We start from the raw sequence: 20,659 nt of genomic DNA, 5'->3' as shown, positions 1-20,659 counted from the left end.
AGGTTGACATAGCCTTGTGTAGTAAGCAACAAATGGCATCAGTGTTCCTAGATATTAAGGGTGCGTTTGATTCAGTTTCCATTGAGGTTCTTTTTGAAAAACTTCATCTAAATGGGTTTTCTCCAAAATTAAATAGTTTTTTGTTTAACCTAATGCGTGAAAAACATATGAGTTTTTCCCATGGTTCTTCGTCAGTTTTACGGATTAGCTACATGGGCCTTCCTCAAGGCTCATGTCTTAGTCCAATCCTTTACAACTTTTATGTAAATGACATCGATGTTTGTTTATCAGGAAACTGTACTTTGAGACAATATGCAGATGATTGTGTAGTGTCGGGAACAGGCAAAGACAGTATTCATCTGTATAATCCCTTGCAGATTTCTCTTGATAATTTGGTTGAGTGGGCTTGTAAATTGGGTATTGAGTTTTCTTCTGAAAAGTCAGAAATGGTTGTGTTTTCAAGAAAACACCGTCCCGCACAATTGCAACTTAAACTTTTGGATAGAACAATTAGGCACTCGCCGTCATTCAAGTATTTAGGAGTTGTGTTTGATTCTAGAGGCACATGGGGTAAACACATAGGTTACTTGAAACAAAAATGTCTGAAACGAATAAATTTTCTCCGATCCATAACAGGGACTTGGTGGGGGGCGCATCCCGTCGATTTGATTAGGTTGTATAAAACAACCGTTCTATCTGTTATGGAGTATGGAAGTTTTTGCTTCAGGTCCGCTGCCCGTACTCATATTATGCAACTGGAAAGGATCCAATATCGCTGTTTGCGTATTGCTCTAGGATGTATGCAGTCAACACATACAATGAGCCTAGAAATTTTAGCTGGTATCCTTCCTCTTTCTGTGCGCTTTTTCGAGTTATCATTTCGTTTTTTGATACGTTGTGAAACACTCAATCCGATAGTGATAACAAACTTTGAAAAAATGCTAACCTTAGGCACTCAATCTAAGCGAATGTCGCTATATCTTGAATTTCTGACCCTGGAAAGCCCATCTGCTTTACTTGGTTTCCAGACCATTCCTTCAATTTTGTTGAATCCTTCTATTAATTTTGACTTGTCAATGGAAGTTTATGTGAGTGGTATTTCCAGTGATCTCCACCAAATAGTCATGCCTGCAATTTTCTCGTCAAGATATAAACATATTGACTCAACCAAAATTATTTTTACTGATGGATCTAGTCTTAATGGTTCCACAGGTTTTGGGGTATTTAATATTAACTTCTTCATATTCCGTAAGCTTAGTTTACCCTGTTCGGTGTTTGTTGCGGAATTGGCTGTAATATACACTGCATTACAACATATTCAGACCTTGTCCCCTGAACATTTTTACATTTTTTCTGATAGTCTCAGCTCTTTAGAGGCACTTCGTTCGGTAAGGTCTAGATATTCTTCGTATTTCTTGTCTGGAATCCAACATCTTTTAAGTGTTTTGATAAGTAGATCATTTAATATCACTTTTGTATGGATTCCCTCTCATTGTTCGATACCAGGTAATGAAAAAGCTGATCTTCTTGCTAAGAAGGGCGCTACGGAAGGACTGTTATTTCATAGGCCAATTACTTTTGATGAATATCTCCATTTTCCTCGTGAACGTGCACTTCAATGTTGGCAGACAAGTTGGAATGGTAGTGATAAAGGTCGGTGGCTGTATTCTATCATTCCTAAAGTTTCCCTCAAACCATGGTTCAAAGGATATAATTATTCTCGTGATTTCATTCGAGTAGTGTGCAGACTCATGTCTAATCATTATTCCTCGAATGCACATCTTTTTCGAATTAACATCAGTGATAGTAACCTATGTATTTGTGGTACAGGTTACCACGATATTGATCACATTGTATGGTATTGCTCTGAATTTCAAAATAAAAGGTTATCTTTAATAGAAAATTTTCGCAAAAAGGGAATGCCACTCAATGTTTCGATCCGTGACGTTCTGGCTACTCGTAATCTCGATGCAATTATGTTGATTTATTACTTCCTCAAATCCATACACTTTCAAGTATGAGTATGTGTGTATTTTTCTTTTATTTTTGATTATCGTTTACTTCTCCAACTTTTTTGTTTTTTGTTATGAATATTTTTATTATTTATCAATAATATATGGTTATTAACGTTTTCATTTGACGGCGCCAGTGGTTGTGTGGTTAGCGTAACAGCCTCACAATCCGATCGGCCTGGGTTCAATCCCAGCTGGCGTCGTTGGGATTTTCTGAGGCGAAAAATCTCTGGTTACGTCTTCCTTCGGAGGGGAAGTAAAAGAAGTTGGCCCGGCTCATGAGTTGTTGAGTCTGATAGGTAGGAACAGGTGGAGTCGCCTCCCTGTTGTCGGTGATTGGCACTAAAGTGGCGGAAATAGGCCGACGAAAAAATAAACGAAGATAAAAAAAAAAAAAAAACGTTTTCATTTTTCTTCAACTATTTTCCTCAGAACTCAAAAATACTCAGATGCACGCAATTGCTCGCAATCTTCAAGGAGGTGGTTTTCTCTATAAAAAATCCTCAAGAAGAAGTCTTAAATAATATTTCATAATGAATTGTTGTATAATTATTTATATTGTTCTATTTCTTGAAAAAATCATAGGGTTTTTATGCCTTTATGAGAAAGAACATTTGCATAGTTCTACTCACAGAGGCTTTTCCCTATACATAAACACGGCTCATTGATGCTTAACGTTGCTGAGCCAGTTGAAAATAAATTAAATTAAAAAAAAATAAATAAAAAAATAATGGTTCTCAAATGGGGATCAACACAAGGGTAGGAGCCTGCCCGTTGGTCTCAAATGTTCCTATCTCACGCCTCCACGAAAATCATATGACGACATTTTTAGATCGGGCGTGAACTGGAAACACACACCTGGTCTTGGCTCCGAGAACGGGTGTCGAAAGTGGCTAAGTGAGGGGGTGCGAGCGAGTCAGAGCGCTATATCTCTCCCGGGGAAGGCCTCCCGGGTCATGGAGGCCTTGCCAACCCGCTGTCTCCCGGGCAAAGGAGATACACCCAGAAAATGGAGCTACGTTCACGAAGAATACTTAGAATGCGATCGCCCGAGGAGGGTCCCCGAACTGGAGCTGGTCCTGGAACGGGAGTAAGAGCGAGCGGCCAGCGTCTGGAGGGCGAGGTGCAAGAGCGGGCCACCAGCCGGGTTCAACCCGAAGAGCTACCGCCACACAGAAACAGCAGCCATCGACATCACCAACGAAACGCTGCGCCTACGAGGCGTGTTGCGACTGTCAGACGACAGTCGTCCACACTTGTGGGTACTACTAGGCGACGGATCATGTGGACACACGAAATGAACGAATTCGTGATCCGCGCCTATTACATCTGCACTGCTTTGGAGACGGACATGAGCGGTCGCCCTCGAATACTCGCAATGTTCGAGGAAGCGTATCCAGAGTTCGTCGGGAGGCTTGACCAAAACGCGATGAACGTGAGGCGTAGAGCGATTGTACGCAACAATATGCTCTCCCAAACGCAAGTCGACGAGATCAAGCAGCAGGTGCAGAGAGAACTAAGCTCCAGAACAAGCAGAGCAAGCGATGTGTCGAGACGAAGTTCAGTACGGCTGAGCAATTCATTCGCGAGTGGGGCACGCGAATCAGCACCAGTGGAGGCCACAGTACAACAACCCCCTGAGCCGGAAGACCCACAGCCAGATCAACAACTACTACGCGATCTGGTCTTCCATTACGACGAGGCGATCTCACAGTTCCGCGACACGGACCCTTTGTCGCGCCCCAGGATCCCGAAGTTGCAGCATTCCCGCAGGCTGACAAGTGCAGTAAAGCTCATGAACGAGCACGTTCTTCCGCTGCACTTGGTTGATGCTGAGAACATGGAGGAGCTGCAAATGAAAGTTTACTGTGCTGCTGTGGCGACCGCCAAAAGTTTAGGATACCGTATTAGGCCAAGAGGCAGACTGCTCCAACATCTCCGTGAAAGGCGTGAGCCTCCATGGCGAAGGAGATTGGAGCAACGGATCCTAAACAAGCGCGCCGCAATTGGAAGACTGATGGCGTACAAAAGAGGCAGCAGATCGGTGAAATTATGTCGCCAAGTTGCTGTGATCGTGCGGCCTACTGAACTTCGCCAGCTGGGAGCTCACCAGCTGACGGAAAAACTCGACACACTGGTACAGCAATTGAGCGTCCTTACAAAACGGCTGAAACGTTACTCTGACTCTGCAAAGCGCCAGGAACAAAATCGGATGTTCAGAGATAACGAGAAAGCGTTCTACGACCACATTAGCGACGAGAAGCCCGACTACCGCGAAGGTTTGCCAGATATTAGCGATGTGACGAACTTCTGGGCTGGTATTTGGGAGACCCCAGTAGAACATCGCGACGGGCAAATGTGGTTAAGACGGGAGGAGGAGAGTTGTGGTGAAATTGGAGAGATGCCAGCTATCATCGTCGGAGAGAACGATGTCCGCGAAGCCTCGCGGTACCTGAGGAACTGGGCAGCACCGGGCCCCGATGGTGTCCAGAACTTTTGGCACAAGAAGCTGACCGTCGCACATCCAAAGATAGCTGAGTGCTTCAACAAGGTGCTACGTGACCCACACAACCTTCCTGAATTCGCCACCCGTGGCGTCACCTTCCTCCTCCCGAAAGACAGCAACACATTGAACCCATCAAAGTACAGACCGATAACGTGCCTATCGAGTCTGTACAAAATACTGAGCAGCATAATTACCGCCAAAGTTTCTGCTCACTGCGAACAGCATCACATCATCGCAGAAGAGCAGAAAGGATGCAGGAAAAATACTCATGGCTGCAAAGACCAGGCCATCATCGACGCAGCCATAGTCGGCCAGGCGGTATATAACCAGCGGAACCTAAGTATGGCCTACATCGATTACAGGAAGGCTTATGACTCCATACCTCACTCGTTTCTCGTCCGGGTATTGGAGCTCTACAAAATTGATCCCGTCGTCGTTAGGTTCCTGCAGCATGCGATGAGGCAGTGGAGTACGTCTCTGCACCTCAGTGATGGGGAAAATGTGTTGCAGTCTAGAACGCTGCAGATAAAGAGGGGGATATTCCAAGGCGACTCTTTCAGCCCGCTTTGGTTTTGTCTGGCACTGAACCCCCTCAGTAGGACGCTCAATAGAAACGGTCATGGCTATAAAATAAGGTATGGCGACGGCGCCCACGAAGAAGTGACCCATACCTTCTACATGGATGATCTCAAGGTCTAAGCTGATTCACGTCAGCGTCTAGGTGTAGCTATCCGGGTTGTCGAAGACATAAGCAGGGACATCTGCATGGAGTTCGGCCTCGACAAGTGCCGCTGTGTCCTTTCAGCAGATGGACACAGCGGCACTTGTCGAGGCCGAACTCCATGCAGATGTCCCTGCTTATGTCTTATGTTATGCAGCTTACCGAATCCGGAGGTTACGAGGTCTATGACGGCGAGTTCATAAGAGACATGGTTCGTGGCGAATCCTATAAATATCTTGGATTCCGACAGCTCACCGGGATTCGCCACTCCGACATCAAGACGGAGCTGCGAGACAAGTTCTTGAGTCGAGTGAACTGTGTCCTGAGGACTTTCCTCAACGCGGGGAACAAGGTACGCGCGATCAACACATTCGCGGTTCCCCTGCTGACCTTCAGTTTTGGTATAGTCAAATGGAGCAAAACTGACCTAGAGGACCTTGAGAGGAGGATGAGGAAAGCATTTAAAGAGGCCGGAATGCACCATCCTCAATCGGCACTGGAGAGAGTTTCACTGCCACGCAAAGAAGGGGGACTTGGAATAGTCGACATATCTGCACTGTGTGTTGCCCAGGTACGACAACTGCGCGAGTACTTCGCAGAACGCGCCAACCAAAACGCGCTATACCGGGCTGTCTGCGCCGCCGACAGAGGATACAGCGCTCTGCACTTGGCGCAAGCGGAGTACCAACTCAACTGCAATCTGCAGACAGTGGAGGAGAAGATTGCAGCTTGGAAGCAGAAGGCAGTGCATGGTGCCCACCCCCATCAACTGGACCGGCCACACGTCGACAAGGCCGCATCTAATCTGTGGCTAACGCGTGGTGAACTCTCTTCAGTAGTAGAAGCCGACATGATAGCCATCCAGGACAGGATAATGCCGACGAGAAACTGCAGGCGGTACGTCTGGCATCAAGACGTTGATGACATTTGCCGGATGTGCCATCAACCAGGTGAAAACATAGAGCACATTATGGGAGGCTGTCCCGTTTTGGCCAACGCAGCCTACACCGAGCGCCACAACAACGTGGCCCGTATTGTTCATCGACAACTGGCGCTCCAATGTGCTCTACTGGAAGACAACGTACCAAACTACCGGTACCTGCCTGCACCTGTCCTGGAAAATGACCGTTTCAAGCTGTACTGGGATCGCACTGTTCTGACCGACCTCTCGATCCACCACAACCGCCCAGATATAATGGTTTACGACAAGAGCGACCGCAAAGTCACCATCATCGATGTCGCTATTCCACTGAATCAGAATCTGGAGGAGACCCACGGTCGCAAAATCTGCAAGTACCGACCATTGGCCGTGGAGCTCAAGGAACTGTGGGGGCTAAGGGAGGTCCCAAGAATTGTTCCAGTCGTTCTCTCTGGAACTGGAATTATCCCGAAGACACTTCTGGAAGCGCTAAAGGTGTTGAACATGGAGAAGGAATTGGCCGGCATCCAAAAGTCGGTCATCCTTAGCACCTGCGCGATTGTCCGACAATTTCTCGGTCAGGACTGAAACAGCACGAGCATGCAGATACGTGCATTCCGCAGAGCCTAGTCCCCCTTTGGCATTCAGAAGCCCGGGGGCAGGTGAAAATTCTGGCTAGGCTCGCCTAGTTAAGAAGTGAGATAAGTCTGCCAACAAAAAAATAAAATTACGTACACGTTTTTATAATGAACGTATAAAAAAATAAACGTATTTTTGAAATATCTAATAAATATTACCCAAAACAGCGTAAAAGTAAATTAAAATATAAACGTTTGAAGAGTAACGTTTTATTATTATATCCATAAATTAAAATTTTTTGGATCGGTAAATTAGATTTTTCATTACAAAACGAAAACAAGGGCTTGATAACAAGATTTGGTTAGTTGATCGTAGTCATTTTTTATAGTTTTCATGACTTTGAACTAGAGAGCTCTATATGTCTATATATATAAAAATGTTTTATTCGTTTGTGTACGCGTCAAAAACTCGAAAAATACGAAACCGATTGAGCTCAAAGTTGGACACAATATACATTTCACTCCGAGGAATGTTGTTACGGCATAAACAATTGAAAAAAATGGAGAAAAATGATCTTCTATATGGCCACAGTACGTTTCTGAAATTAAGCTTCTTATGAAAATCGACCATTTCGTATTAAATATGAATTCTATGTGATGGAAACATCTGAAATTGTGTTTCGGAATGATTTAAAATTTATCGATTTCGCTCCTCTATCTCTATATATACAAAAATGTTCTGTTCGTTTGTGTACGCGTCAAAAACTCGAAGAATAAAAAAAAATGAAAATTCAACTCAACCATGCAACCACAATGTGCCACTGCAAAGCGTGGAAGGGTACAGCTAGTTGTTTTATATTTTTTCTTGAAAGCCAAGGATTTTTTTCATAACGTATCTCTATATCAGAGATGCTATTTTTGTCGTTTTTGATATATGATTTCCCTTTCATCCCTAAAATGACTTTTTGCAAAAATTCATAATATTTAAACTACTGAATCGATATAAACGGTCGATATATTAAATTGGAGCCAATAACCTTTTTATTAAATTGAAGCTAAAAGCTATAATAAAGGGCTAGTTTGTAAACTTCAATTTAATATGTCGATCATCTAATCCGTTTAGTGGTTCGAAAGTTATGATTGTTCGAACCACCCCAAAATGGAAATTGTTAAATGAAAAAATTAAAAAAATAAGGGTCTGATATTTTGCGACAAAGAACAAAACTACCAGTTTTCATGTAAATCTGAGAACCACTTTATCGGTTTGGCATGGAATGGTTGTTAACATTTCTGAACTCATTTCAATTTTTCTTTGAGAAAAACTTAAACTGTACACTCAATTTTGCCACGTCCTAATTGGAGATTTTTTTGTATTTTAAATATGAAGTAGAACTGTGACTATTTTCATTTTTTTCTATTCACTACATGAGAGTAAAATGGATCGATTTTACGATGAATATGATTCGCATTTAATTATTTACTTTTTAACCCCGAAAAACTCAAAAATAACAAAGCAGTACGAGGTGTATATCCAATTTTTTGATTGACTGTACGACCTTGACCGTTAATTGATTTTTTAATGTTCACACTGAAAGTCCATAGCACCATATGCTTCAAGGCAGTATTCTAGTCTAGAAATTTGAAAAAATAAAAAAAATAAATCCGTCATATTTCTATAGTTCAGCCATTCAAGAATATATTATTATTTACCGAGTTACAGCCATTTTAGTGATGCGGTATCTTATCTATTACGGTCATAACAATGAACTTCAAACGCGTTTTTCTCGAAACTAGTTTTTTTTTTCAAACTGGCGTACACGATATCTCAAGTTCTACTGAAGCGATTCATGTCGAATTTATATGAATACAATCTGTATGCATATCTCTATCGCATGAACCTCTAAAAAATAATATTTTTTAAATTTTACTATTTTAAAAAAATTGGGAAACGTAAGAAAAAACCTTTTATACGGCATTTTGTTTTTCAAACGACCGCCATTTTGTCAAAAGAGATGTTTTTGACTTGTCCGAGATTCATGCGATAGCGGCATCCTTTCTGAATCAGAATATGTTCGTTTTTTTTTGTTTCAGAAAACCAGAAGGGTTGGAATCGTGTACGCCATGGCACCATTTTTTTTTTGAACCCTCTCACTTTATTAGTTTGCAATTATTCTAGATATGAACATTTTTTATTGTTAAAAGATGGATGAACTAATAATGATATAATGAATCGTAAAAATACTCTTTTTTTATTTTTACGGAGCTCGAAAGAACGCCCGAAATTCGTGTTTCTACACTAGAATACCCCGTTAAGCCTCCAACTTCAAATTTATGAAACACATGAATTATAGACCTAGTGAAACACTTCGTGATATGATAAAACACATACATAAAAAAGTTTGTCGGTCAACAATATAACAATAAATAACACGGGTTAACAAAATGTTTATTAACCATAGAATTAAGGAAACATGTTAATATATTCTAGTTAAAATATAGTTCAGAGTTTGGCTCCTTTGAACTTATGTAACTGAGCCTGTAAAAATAAACGATTTAATAAAAAAAAAAAATCAAAATGTACTAGAATCATTTTTAGACTAATTCTTGTTGAAAGAATAATTCATTTGTCTTCAAAACCGTTCTTCAGTTTTCAAACCCGTTGTTGTTCACGAGTAGTGTCTCAATAACCATTAACACCGCTATAAACAACCGCATACTCTTCAATATTTTTTCGTCCAGCAGCAGCAGCGCACATCAACGGATTAAGCAATTCGCATTTTGTTTTATGATCCTGTAACTAGAGGTGTGTCTTACCTTCCACGGGACCACGTTAATATGATGTATAACGGCGGTAACTACTTTCGTCTGCTGCTACCAAAAAGAGCGCGAGAGATTACGCGATTCATTTGCTGGCATTTTCCCCCCTTTCTACATTTATGGCACCACACGCGTAAGCCCCCTCGCTTTTGTTTACTACTCTGTTTTCGTTCACCATCCCCCCTCCGGCGAGCATTTAAAACCCCCGCGAAACATCGGATAAAATGGAAAGGTCAAGAAGTATCGAATTGCAACTGCAGGGAAAAGAATAAACTCAACAGCGGAGTGACAGCCACAGTCAAAACAACAATGTCCTCTTTTCTTCTGAGTCGTTGTTGACGACTTGTTCCCTGCTTTCTTGGTTGAACCTTGGCGGCCTTGTCCCGGGCAGAATTTCGTTTTGTTTTAACGCTCATATATCCATTACGCACGCTTCTGTAGCCGTGACCAAATGTTAGCAGCGGCGGCGCGCGTAGGCAAAGAGTTAACAACAGCACCAGAATCGATGTTTATCAAGCGAATGAGGCAAAATATGAAGCCCTGGAGTGAAGAAATGTAATGAGGCAACGCCTGCTATAACGCGAGGTACCACGAGGTTGGTTATGTTCAATTGGCGGACACAATTTGTGGTGTGCGCGATTCGCAAATATCGGACAAATTGGTATGAGTGTGCAACAACATTTCAAACCGCGTAAACGTGCGAATGTCAACGGAGGGAAATTTTTCCATCGAATAGTAATAGGGCCTCCCGTGGTCTCGATTGCACCTGTACCCTCGATAGAGGTACCCATGGTGGGTGGTTATACTAAGTACACTCGATTGAGCGGAAAATTTGAAGATGGGCGTTTGATTTCGATTTGGTGCACGCGATGGGCTGCTGATTGGTCAATTTGTTGGGCAATCGTCAGTTTTCGTTCGGCTAAATTGAGGAAGTGATCGGATAAAATGTCGATTACGGACATAAATCATTCGTGCATCATTTTGATTAGAAAAATAATAGCTAGCATTAGTGTTAGATATTCAATGGCGAAAGATTCTGCAATTATTTGCGATGTTTCACGGATGCTACTCTACACTGCTGCAAAAAGTGAGGATTAGAGTTTCACATCGATGTTAGGAAGATTGGTGCCAGCGCAGAGATCTCCCACTCATAGGGAAGTGGAGATTTTTCATTGTTGCGAATAATGAGTAATTTCATCTTCCTCGATGGTTGTGCTCATTTTATCCGTGAAAAGTATTTCAAGTTCACCATTAATTGTACAGTAATTATGTGAACCTGATACACGAGCGGATGGGAAATCATTGGATTTCTGCCCACATTCTGTATCCTTCGGAAGACAGTGTTACGGATGTTGTCCGTTAATTATTTTGTGAAGCAACTGAGCTTAGATTTTTTTGGTTTATTTTTGTGATAAAACTGACATACAATATGGATGAGGTAAATGGCGGAGAGTTGAAGACAATACCTGCACAATTAGAACAAAAAATTGCAACAATTCTAATTCCCTCAAGACACTACTTATTTGTTAGGGTTGTACTATTTTTTTTGTTTTCTGAGAAGTAATTTGGTGTAGTTTTCTTTTACTTTTTCCCATCTGAGCACTTGTTAAATGATAAACTATTTTATTTTAACTCACCTATACTCACGCATACGGTCTGACAGACCGCGAATCAATGAGATGGCTGAATTAAATGACTATTAAAACTGAATGAAGTTAAAGTGGAAATACTTTCTGGAGTTTTTTTTATTCAATTATATCATTTTCCTTAAATAAGTACCAATCACGACTAAAAATACACAACAGACAAACTTCATGCCAACTCGACTGGGCGCGGGCAACACCGTTTCAGATAGCAGTGAAACGTTATGGGTGTAAACACATGGGTCTTTAAAGCAACTTTGCCTACTTGAAATATTCTAAAAACAATTAGACTTCTTTTTGAAAAGGGCCAAAGAGTTTTTCTTGATTTTTTACAAAAAAATATAACTCTAAAACTATACTACCTACAAAATTCTGATCCAAGAATGAATTGTAAGTAACAGTAATAGGAATACCGGTAAGTCATCAAAAATTAATGCTTTATTCTGCAAAAATGGTTACAATTTTAATATTCAAAGTATTGCCCATCGCTAGTCGCAACTTTTTCCAATCTTTCTGGCAATTCACGGATCCCTTCGAGGAAATAATCGGCCGGTTTGTCGGCTAACCACGAATCGATCCAATTTTGGACTTCATCAAAATTGGAGAAGTACTGGTCAACCAGGCCATGTTGCATCGTTAGAAAAAGGTAGTAATTGGACGGAGCATTGTCTGGAGAATACGGCGGATGGGATAGCGTTTAATCTGAAAGACCCTGTACTTCAAGCACAAGACACATTATCATTTGAAACAATTCAATTCAAACAATTGAAATAAAACTATATATATACAGCCATTAGTGCTCCCGTGGCCGAGTGGTTAGCGTCACACCTGACATGCCGGGGTTCGGGTTCGATTCCCGTTCTTGCCGGGGATATTTCGTCAATGAAATTTCTTCTGACTTGCACTGTGATCACGCGTATTCTAGAGATTGCCACTCCAGAATACATCCAAGGTGTGTTATTCGGCATACAAATCTCAACTAAGTACTAATAAAAATGACGCAAGTAAAGTCTGTCTTCGTTAAATTTCGGACACTTTTCTTTCAGTGTAGTTTATGAAATATGTCACTAATCAATGAAATATTTCACTTACATGACAGCTGAAACCCTTCTCTTTATTTCGATGTCCAACATGTTTACATTCTTCTTCAGTTTGGTAAAATGACGTCGAATCAAGTGGAAGTACGTAAACGCATTTTGCGCGAACGGCAGCAAAATCCAACACTGTCGGTACGCGATCTTGCCAAAAAGCTAAAACTGCCGAAGAGTACCGTGTTTAGTGCGTGCAAATCGTTTGACCAGCACTTAACTGTGGATCGGAAGGTTAGAAGCGGAAAAAATCGAAAAGTATGCTCCCGACAGATGGACCGAAAGGAGGTTACCATTATTGAGAAACATCCCTACCTTTCAGTTAGAAATGTGGCTCGAAAGGTTGGAAAGTCAAAATCATATGTACAAAAAGTGAAGCAGAGGCATGGACTGAAGGCGTACAAAGTGAAAAAGGTGCCCAATCGTGATAATAAGCAAAATTTCACTGCAAAAGCCGTACTAAAGTGCTCTACACCCAGTTTTTGCAAAAAATGTTCATGCAACATAATGGATGATGAAACTTATGTTCTCGAAGGCTTCAAACAGCTTCCGGGTCTCGCTTTTTATACTGCAATGCGAAGGAATGCTGAGCCGAGTGTTTCCGGACCAAGAAGCAGTCTAAATTCCCCAAAAAGTACTTGGTTTGGCAGGCCATATGCAGTTGTGGCCGAAAATCCAATTGCACATGCACATGAGGTTAATATGTGAAAACAAAAAAACACATAATGCACATGAGGTTAAATATGTGCCAAAAAAAAATGCACATGAGGTTAAATATGTGCCAAAAACAGAAAATCCACCGAACTGTCCAGAACTTCGCCCTGTGGAAAAGTGCTGGGCTCTGATTATTCGAAAACTATTCGAAACTAAGATGAAAGCGAATGGCAATCACCCATTTTAGGCCAAGCGTTCCAAAAATCGAACAGCAACTTTGAAAATTTTTTATGTCTTTGGAAAGAAACCATATGGTGATGTTATGGCACCAAAAGATAGCTTAATTTATTAGCTATCACTTATATCGATTTCATTCAGTTTTGAGTAACTTTATTGGATAATAATTTTGATTTGAAGCGAGTATGTTTGAAAGATGTTTTCAATTTCAAATAAAAAACCCAATAAAATACAAAAATATGTGAACTTTTCTACAGTATTGCTTTGATAAAAGGACATACATTGTGATAAAAAGCGAAAATCATTCGATTGAGCCACCTACAGGAAAATAACAGCCGGGGAAATTGAGTGTTCGAAAAATCAAACGAACATTTATTTTTCTGCTGAATCAACACCAATACTTTAGAAGACGGAAGTTTTTCATTTATTCTTGCATGTTTAATTGTGAATGTTTGCAAATGTCGATTAATTTAGCAAATGTTACTGAAAATCTGTATGATTTTTGGTCCGTAATAACCTTAGGTGATGGCGGCCCGTAGAATTTCTTTTGTGGAGAAGCTGGAGGAAATGATCAGTACGTTTAACGAGGATTCTAATGAGATTGTTTGTGTGAATATTCTTCCGCCGGACCGAATAATATCCTCCCAACCCTCTATGCCATTGTTTTTTCGCAGTACTCTGGTGCTTTGCAGGTTTTGGAAAATGTTCGATTTTTTCGGGAAATGGATAATTGGGGAGACTAATTTTTAAACATTGACATTTCTCCACAGTTCACAATAAAAATAACAGCATATGCTTTCGTTTGAAAGAGAAAGCCTGCCAGTAATAAGTTAAAATTACATGAAATAAGAAATGCCTAGAGGCGAATGAACTGCAAAGTTTAAAGCCTCTTAAAACCAAGAAAGAAAGAAAGAATAAGAAATGCCACATCTCTCCATAGGTAAATTAATTTGGGTTTATACTCCATTCTCCTGTTCTTGTTCTTCCCGGAATGTAAAATTGATGCGTTTATGAATACCGTATATTTGCTAATTGAAGTGACTTTTTGTTCGCAGTATGTTTGTACTTGCAAAAAAAAAATGCGGGTTTCGTCCAATGTTCGATTTTTCGAACAATCATTTCCCGGAAAATGGAAGATGGGAAAAAAATAAATTCTTGAACATTGGAGTTCCTTCAGCGTCAATAATCCAATGGCTTTCGTCAAAAAAATAATTTTTACAGCTTGGTCGTTAATGGGTTAATGATTTCAAGAGGAGATGGAAAAGCTCCGCCGCCAGCATATCTGAGGATACTGTACGGAACCTAATGGCAGATGTTCCCAAGAAAGTTCGTGAGGTTCACAGACAACGTAATTAACATCAAAGTAAACTTTCCTTGTTTTAGATATAAGTCTATTTTACTGAAATAAACAATCGGTTTTGTTGTATGACGCGAATTTTTGTTTTACTGGTATCATGTTGGTGTCCGAAATTTAACGTGCACAGGCTTTACTACCTACATTGAGGCGGCGAAGCTTCTCTAGGAACGTTAGTGCCATTTAAGAAGAAGATATACAGCCATTCCATGCCAAACCTATATAGTGGTTCTCAGATTACCATGGAAAGTTGTACTTTTGTACTTTATCACAAAACATTAGACCCGTATTTTTTTTATTTTATTTAAAGCCCATATCCATTTTAGAAACAATTTTTTTTCCACTTTTTGCCAAAACTGCCTTTTTCCAAAAAATCATAACATTATCATAATCGAGATATTGAAGCCAACGAGCTAACCTTATTTGAAATATCACACTTGCGGGAAGATTGAATTCTATTCGCATAGGTCCAGTCTAGTCACATAGGAATGTTGAACGAAGACATAAAACATATTAAGTTTGGAAAATAATAACTCAAAAACGAAGAATAATACCTCTCTAAGCTTCGGATACCTCAGTTTATCAGAAAAAATATAAAATAATATAGCGCCCTCTATCATTACCCGAGAAAACTATGAAAAATCAACTCAATCAATAATTATAAAAACGAAAATAAAAAAAATGGCAAAATTAGTATTTTTTCGAATAAAACTAATCCATAAGCTTCAATTTGATATGTCGGTCATCCGAATCAGTTCAAAAGTTATGAATTTTTGTAGTGGGAAAAAGGAGGAAACATTGTTTTTTCGAACCAACCATCGAACTTTGAAAAATTATTTCTCAAAAATGAAAACATAGCATCTCTGATATCGAGATATGTTCTGTAAAAAATCTTCAGCTTTCTAGAAAAAATATAAAAAAATAGCGCCCTCTAGTCCAATGCTACGAAAGCAATGAAAAACGACTACAATCAATAATTACGGATATAAAATTCATTTTTTTTGCAAGTTCAATATTATTTTATAAAATTTGGCTTCAATTTGATATATCAATAATTTAAATCGGTTCAGTGGTTCAAAAGTTATGAATTTTTGAAAAAAAAATCATTTTAGGGAAAAAGTGGAAAAATTGACCACCCTAAAATGGAAATGGTCACCCTAATGAAAAAAAAAAAAAAATATGGGTCTAACGGTTTACGATGCAAATTTAGGCAAATTTACGCACTTTTGATGAAAATCTGAGAACCACCATATCGGTTTGACATGGAATGGCTGTATAAATTTCTTGTGTTTGTGTTTGTATAAAAAACTTGTGTTTCATTTCTATGGCAGTCCCCCAGAGGGGGAAGAGGGTTCTCGAACCATCATAAGAACCTTCTCCAGCCCCAAAAACCCTTACATATAAATTTTCACGCCGATAGGTTTAGTAATTTCCATGTCCAAAAGAATCAAAGAGACAGACAGACAGAGAGAACTCCATTTATATATACTGTAGAACCGTGACTATCCGCGAGCGGATGAGTATGCTTTTGATCTTTTGTTTTGGGCTTTGCTTTCACGTTATCCGTCCTCTGGTATACATGACCTTGCAGATGGATAGTTGAATGATTTCTGTATTGATAAATTATGCCCAAATATTTTATTTCGGGTTCGCACCTAATTTTTAGTCCTTTATTGCGTTATCTGCGATTTTCGTTATCCGTGGTGATGTTGTCAGACTATTCCGCGGATGATCGGGGTTGTACTGTATATAGATTTTGAATCTAATATTTCTGTTAATAAGAAACCCTGCGAATTTGAAACCTGGAACTTCAATAAAAATTATTCATAGATCCTAGAACCGAGATAAATCAAAAATAAATAAAAAACCGACCGAATAATGATGAATCTTCTCGAACCGCCGCAAGCAAAAAAAAATCTGTGTAGCGAGACATCGTGATTATTGCCTGTAAACTTCGAAAAACGCCCAAATGCGACGAAAATGTTTCCTACAATAAATAAAATAAACGAAATAGCAATTCGTCACTGTGAAATCTACTTATGAATTAGTCTGAATGAAGGGGCAATTCAATAACTTAGGAGAACAACCAAGCCAATCATGATAATTGAATTACTATCATACTATTATGCGCTCTTTGCCAGCCTCTAGCATTGATTGATAAAAATCCCACCTATGAAAAACCCGGGGTCGATGCATCGAAAGCAATCAAACAAAAATATTTACAAAAACAACATTAAAAACAATCCTACTACCTTCTGAAATATTATTATTTCCGACTGCGAATCGAATGAAAATATATATTTTAATCACATTAATCGCTTCCGTGAATCCTCGACCGAGTGTCATCTATCTAATTACACGATCATTACATTGCATGGCACGTGGGTGTATTCATAATTAGTCCGATTTTTGCACGTGTATCTTGTTACCCAGCACTATAAATACTATTAAAATATTTAAGCAACTTTTGTTATGCTGAAAAAAAAACTACAGATTGCAATTGAGACAAGACAAGTTTGAGGGAGATTTGTGCATCGACCGGTGTTCCAATTTCGATGCGTGCTCAACTGATGAAGAAGTTATCACTCCTCCGCTAGGTTTATGTCTAGCGGAATGTTGCACACCACCACAGTTTAATCTGCGCCGAAAGGCTCCGGCAAGCAAACGACAATGGCTTATCGTCGGATGGTACGTGTTCCGGTTAGAAATTAGCGCCTTTTGGCCGCTGAATGCTTTCTTTTGACTAGCGGTAGCATTCGTTGAAAGCGCGAGTGAGTTGTTTACTTCGGTGAGATATTGCGTGATTACAGACTGCGAATAAATGGGCGATAATGATATTATAACATATGACTCAGCATTATTATTGCCTATTGTATTCACTATTACTCATCAAAAATGGATAACTCAAAAGTGAAATTAATCCACACTCTAATTTCAGCTCTATACGATGATAATTTATGTAACTATTTTGAAAACATACACAATAATCAAGGCGTTATAGTGAGGTGGAGCGATATATTTAAGTTTGTATTCGACCATCATTCACGTACCCAAGCAATTCTAAAAATATTTGTTGCTAAAACAGCTGCTATCTTGTGCTTCACATTTGTCAGACAGATTTTGATAATATTTTTAAAGCTATTTAAAGCTGATATTGATCGTTACTTGTGATATATTGCTTCCTTTATCAATGGATATCTATGTAAGGTTAATAAATATGAAGCAGGAGTGTGTCAACAAAGGGTTCTAACTCTCAATGTACAGGGAAACTTCGATATAACGTACCCTCGTTATAACGTACCCTCGATATAACGTACACATTTCCAAAGAGTAAAGGAAAAAAATTTTCAATATTTTTTTTCTGATAGAACAATGAATTATCTGTATTGTGATGTTAAAACAAGTTTTGTACCTTCAATCAATCCCGAAATACAGCTGGTTTTGTGATTTCGGATTCTAAATGAATCAAGCTTTAATCAACAGTACGAAGGGAAACATCATGAGAAAAGCTGGCTTCGTCTTCTGAACTTGACTGAAACAGCAACACAATAATGTATTATAGACTACGTTTGTGAGTACTATATTATGCTTCGATATAACGTACAATTCGATACAACGTACAATTTTGAAAGTGAAATGTACGTTATATCGAAGTTTACCTGTACTCATCATAAAGCATTTCTGGCAACATTGTCTTGTTTCGAAATGTAGCAAAGAATTTTAACTCGAAACGAAACAAACTTTCCTTTGCAGCATAGATTTGAAGTATATTGAATATTTCAACCTCCGATAAAAGTTCGTGGATAGTGAACTGCAAGCACATTTGGACGGAGATGATCCTCAAACGCATATGACACTCGAGCAATAACTCACGGATCAATTGAATGAGACTCAAGAATTCATCTCCATACGTTTGAAATCCATGGGTAACATCGAGAAAAATGGGTTCCCTATGGGTTGAAGTAGAGACAGTAGGAAAACCGAAAAATCACACGCAAAATGCAGTGATCTTGGGTGAGCCCAGGAGAACCATCAACATCGGTTGCATGGTCACATCACTGTGGACGGAGACCAATGGATTTTTTTTGGTAGAATCAGGAGATTTTGTTCTACTTTGAGCTACTCAAACCTGACGAAACTTTCAATACTAAACACCACCAACAAAAATGATCAAATTGAATTGATCTTTGGGTGAAAAACGACCAGAGTGCCAAAAAGATACACTAAGTGGATTTGTTGAATCTCTAGAAATATGAGGAAAGTGTATAGCTATCGATGGGAAATACTTTACATAAAATAGAATAAAAGCATCAAATGAAAACATTTGAATGCAATTAAAGTTTACTTTTAAAAAATCCGGTTTCTTTCTTCTACACCTAGTAGTTATTGATCGGAACGCAAATCAAAGAACTGCAATCAGAACACTCGTAGGTCGTAAAAGAATCACATGTCAATTCCAGTATATCCATGCATAAAAATTACAATTTCTAATCAGTGGATTAACACCTAACTACTGATGTTCTCTCTTGAAACTACTTGAAACTACAAAGAACATTCACACCTATCCTTGAAAAATGCCACTCAAAAGGTGGACAACGGAGGGTTTTAAAATTGAACACGATGACTTGCTCAATAATCATTCGGCTAGGAAGAATGCCTAAAACATTTACACTGTGCTTCAGAATAAGTGTCATTGAAGTAAAATATGATTGCAACACTACCAGATCCAACCGTTCATTTTTTATTTAAATGGCACATATAATAGAAATGCAATATTTTGATCATTACATTTATCTTTAATAATTTCGCGCAGACATTTTGTGAATCCATCACACCTGGTTCGTACCAAATCCTGAGTGATTTGCAGCATATAACTGCACACGAAGTAGTCAAGTGGATTAAGACCCGATGAAAATACCCGTCAATTTCCGCTAGCTATAGAATCGACCAAATTTTCGGCGCTTGTTTCTCGGTCTTATGAACCTAGTTGAATCCATTTGGGAGCAATATGGCAATTCTCCAAACAATATGGAAGCACGAGGAAGTAAATGATTCTTCAAAAGCTGCTCTATATCCTTGTTATATCCATGATCGATGAGAAGACATTTGTCAACATGTTCTTCAGATCTTTCGTGGCCTTGACGATCAGCTGCTTCTCTGTTTGGTCACACAATTATTGGAGTAGATCCTCCGCTTGGGGTTCGCCCAGCAATTTTCTATCGATCGCTGTTGGGGGTCTTTGGGAGGGTTGGCGGACTTCGGTACAACGTATATCTTCAGCCGGTCCAATTTCTTCCAGTGATTTGTTGTCAGCCCCTCTTTTTGAGTGATTGCCTGCTATTCAGACATGGGCGGTCTAGAGTTTGGCTGGTTGCTCCGACCTCCCGGTCTCCTTGCTCTCGGTCCCTTTCTCTAGCTTCTGCTGCACGGTTTCTCAGCACAGTCGGACGATCAGAGCCAGGCTTCCTTTCTACGCTCTCGCCATTCTCCTGAAGAAACAAGATGTTTCAAATGCCGAATCGGCTATATCTGGCGGACACAAAGTGCTTCACGATGTCCACGATGTACGAACAAAGTATCGGTTCACTGAATTATATTTTGTTGTTTTTTTAATCGCCAACCGAAATCAGTTCATTTTTTTAATGCATACGTTATGTCTGGCCAAGCCGTGAGTCTCGATACGTTCTGAAAGCGTTTCCTCACACGGTTTTTGAACTTTTGCGAGTGAAGTTTCACAATTAGCTTTCGCGCGTGTTCCATGCTTGCTGCGGAACGTAAACAAATACTAGTCGCCTCTGCTTTTGTGTGTAAATTTCAAAAGTGTGCACACAAAACCAACAATAACCTTTTTTTTCCAGACCAGCAATTTTGGACGCGGAAGTTCGGTGTTTTGGACGAACTAATTCGGATAGTTTTTCTACCAACACGAATGATAGAAGTTCAACGAAGTAGTTAAACATCATTTACTGTCGTTTTTATTTATTTATTTATTCTTAGTATTCGGTGTTTAATCGTACAGACTGTGAATTAAACTAAACTAAATTTCTAATTTTGTTAACGAACACATCCTTGCTGATAAAGAAATCAAAATTGTAATAACCAGCGTTAAAAGTACGAATACATGTACTAA

General features: G+C 39.5%; 1 protein-coding gene across 3 annotated transcripts in view; it reads left to right on the top strand.

Moving 5' to 3' along the window:
• Positions 1 to 20,659, top strand: part of LOC129778384 (UDP-glucosyltransferase 2) — a 127,780-nt gene that overhangs the window by 24,213 nt on the left and 82,908 nt on the right. The window lies entirely within an intron of this gene.

Source organism: Toxorhynchites rutilus, chromosome 3 (assembly GCF_029784135.1).
Source record: "Toxorhynchites rutilus septentrionalis strain SRP chromosome 3, ASM2978413v1, whole genome shotgun sequence".
NCBI lineage: Eukaryota > Metazoa > Arthropoda > Insecta > Diptera > Culicidae > Toxorhynchites > Toxorhynchites rutilus.
This window is presented reverse-complemented; position numbering and strand designations above follow the sequence as displayed.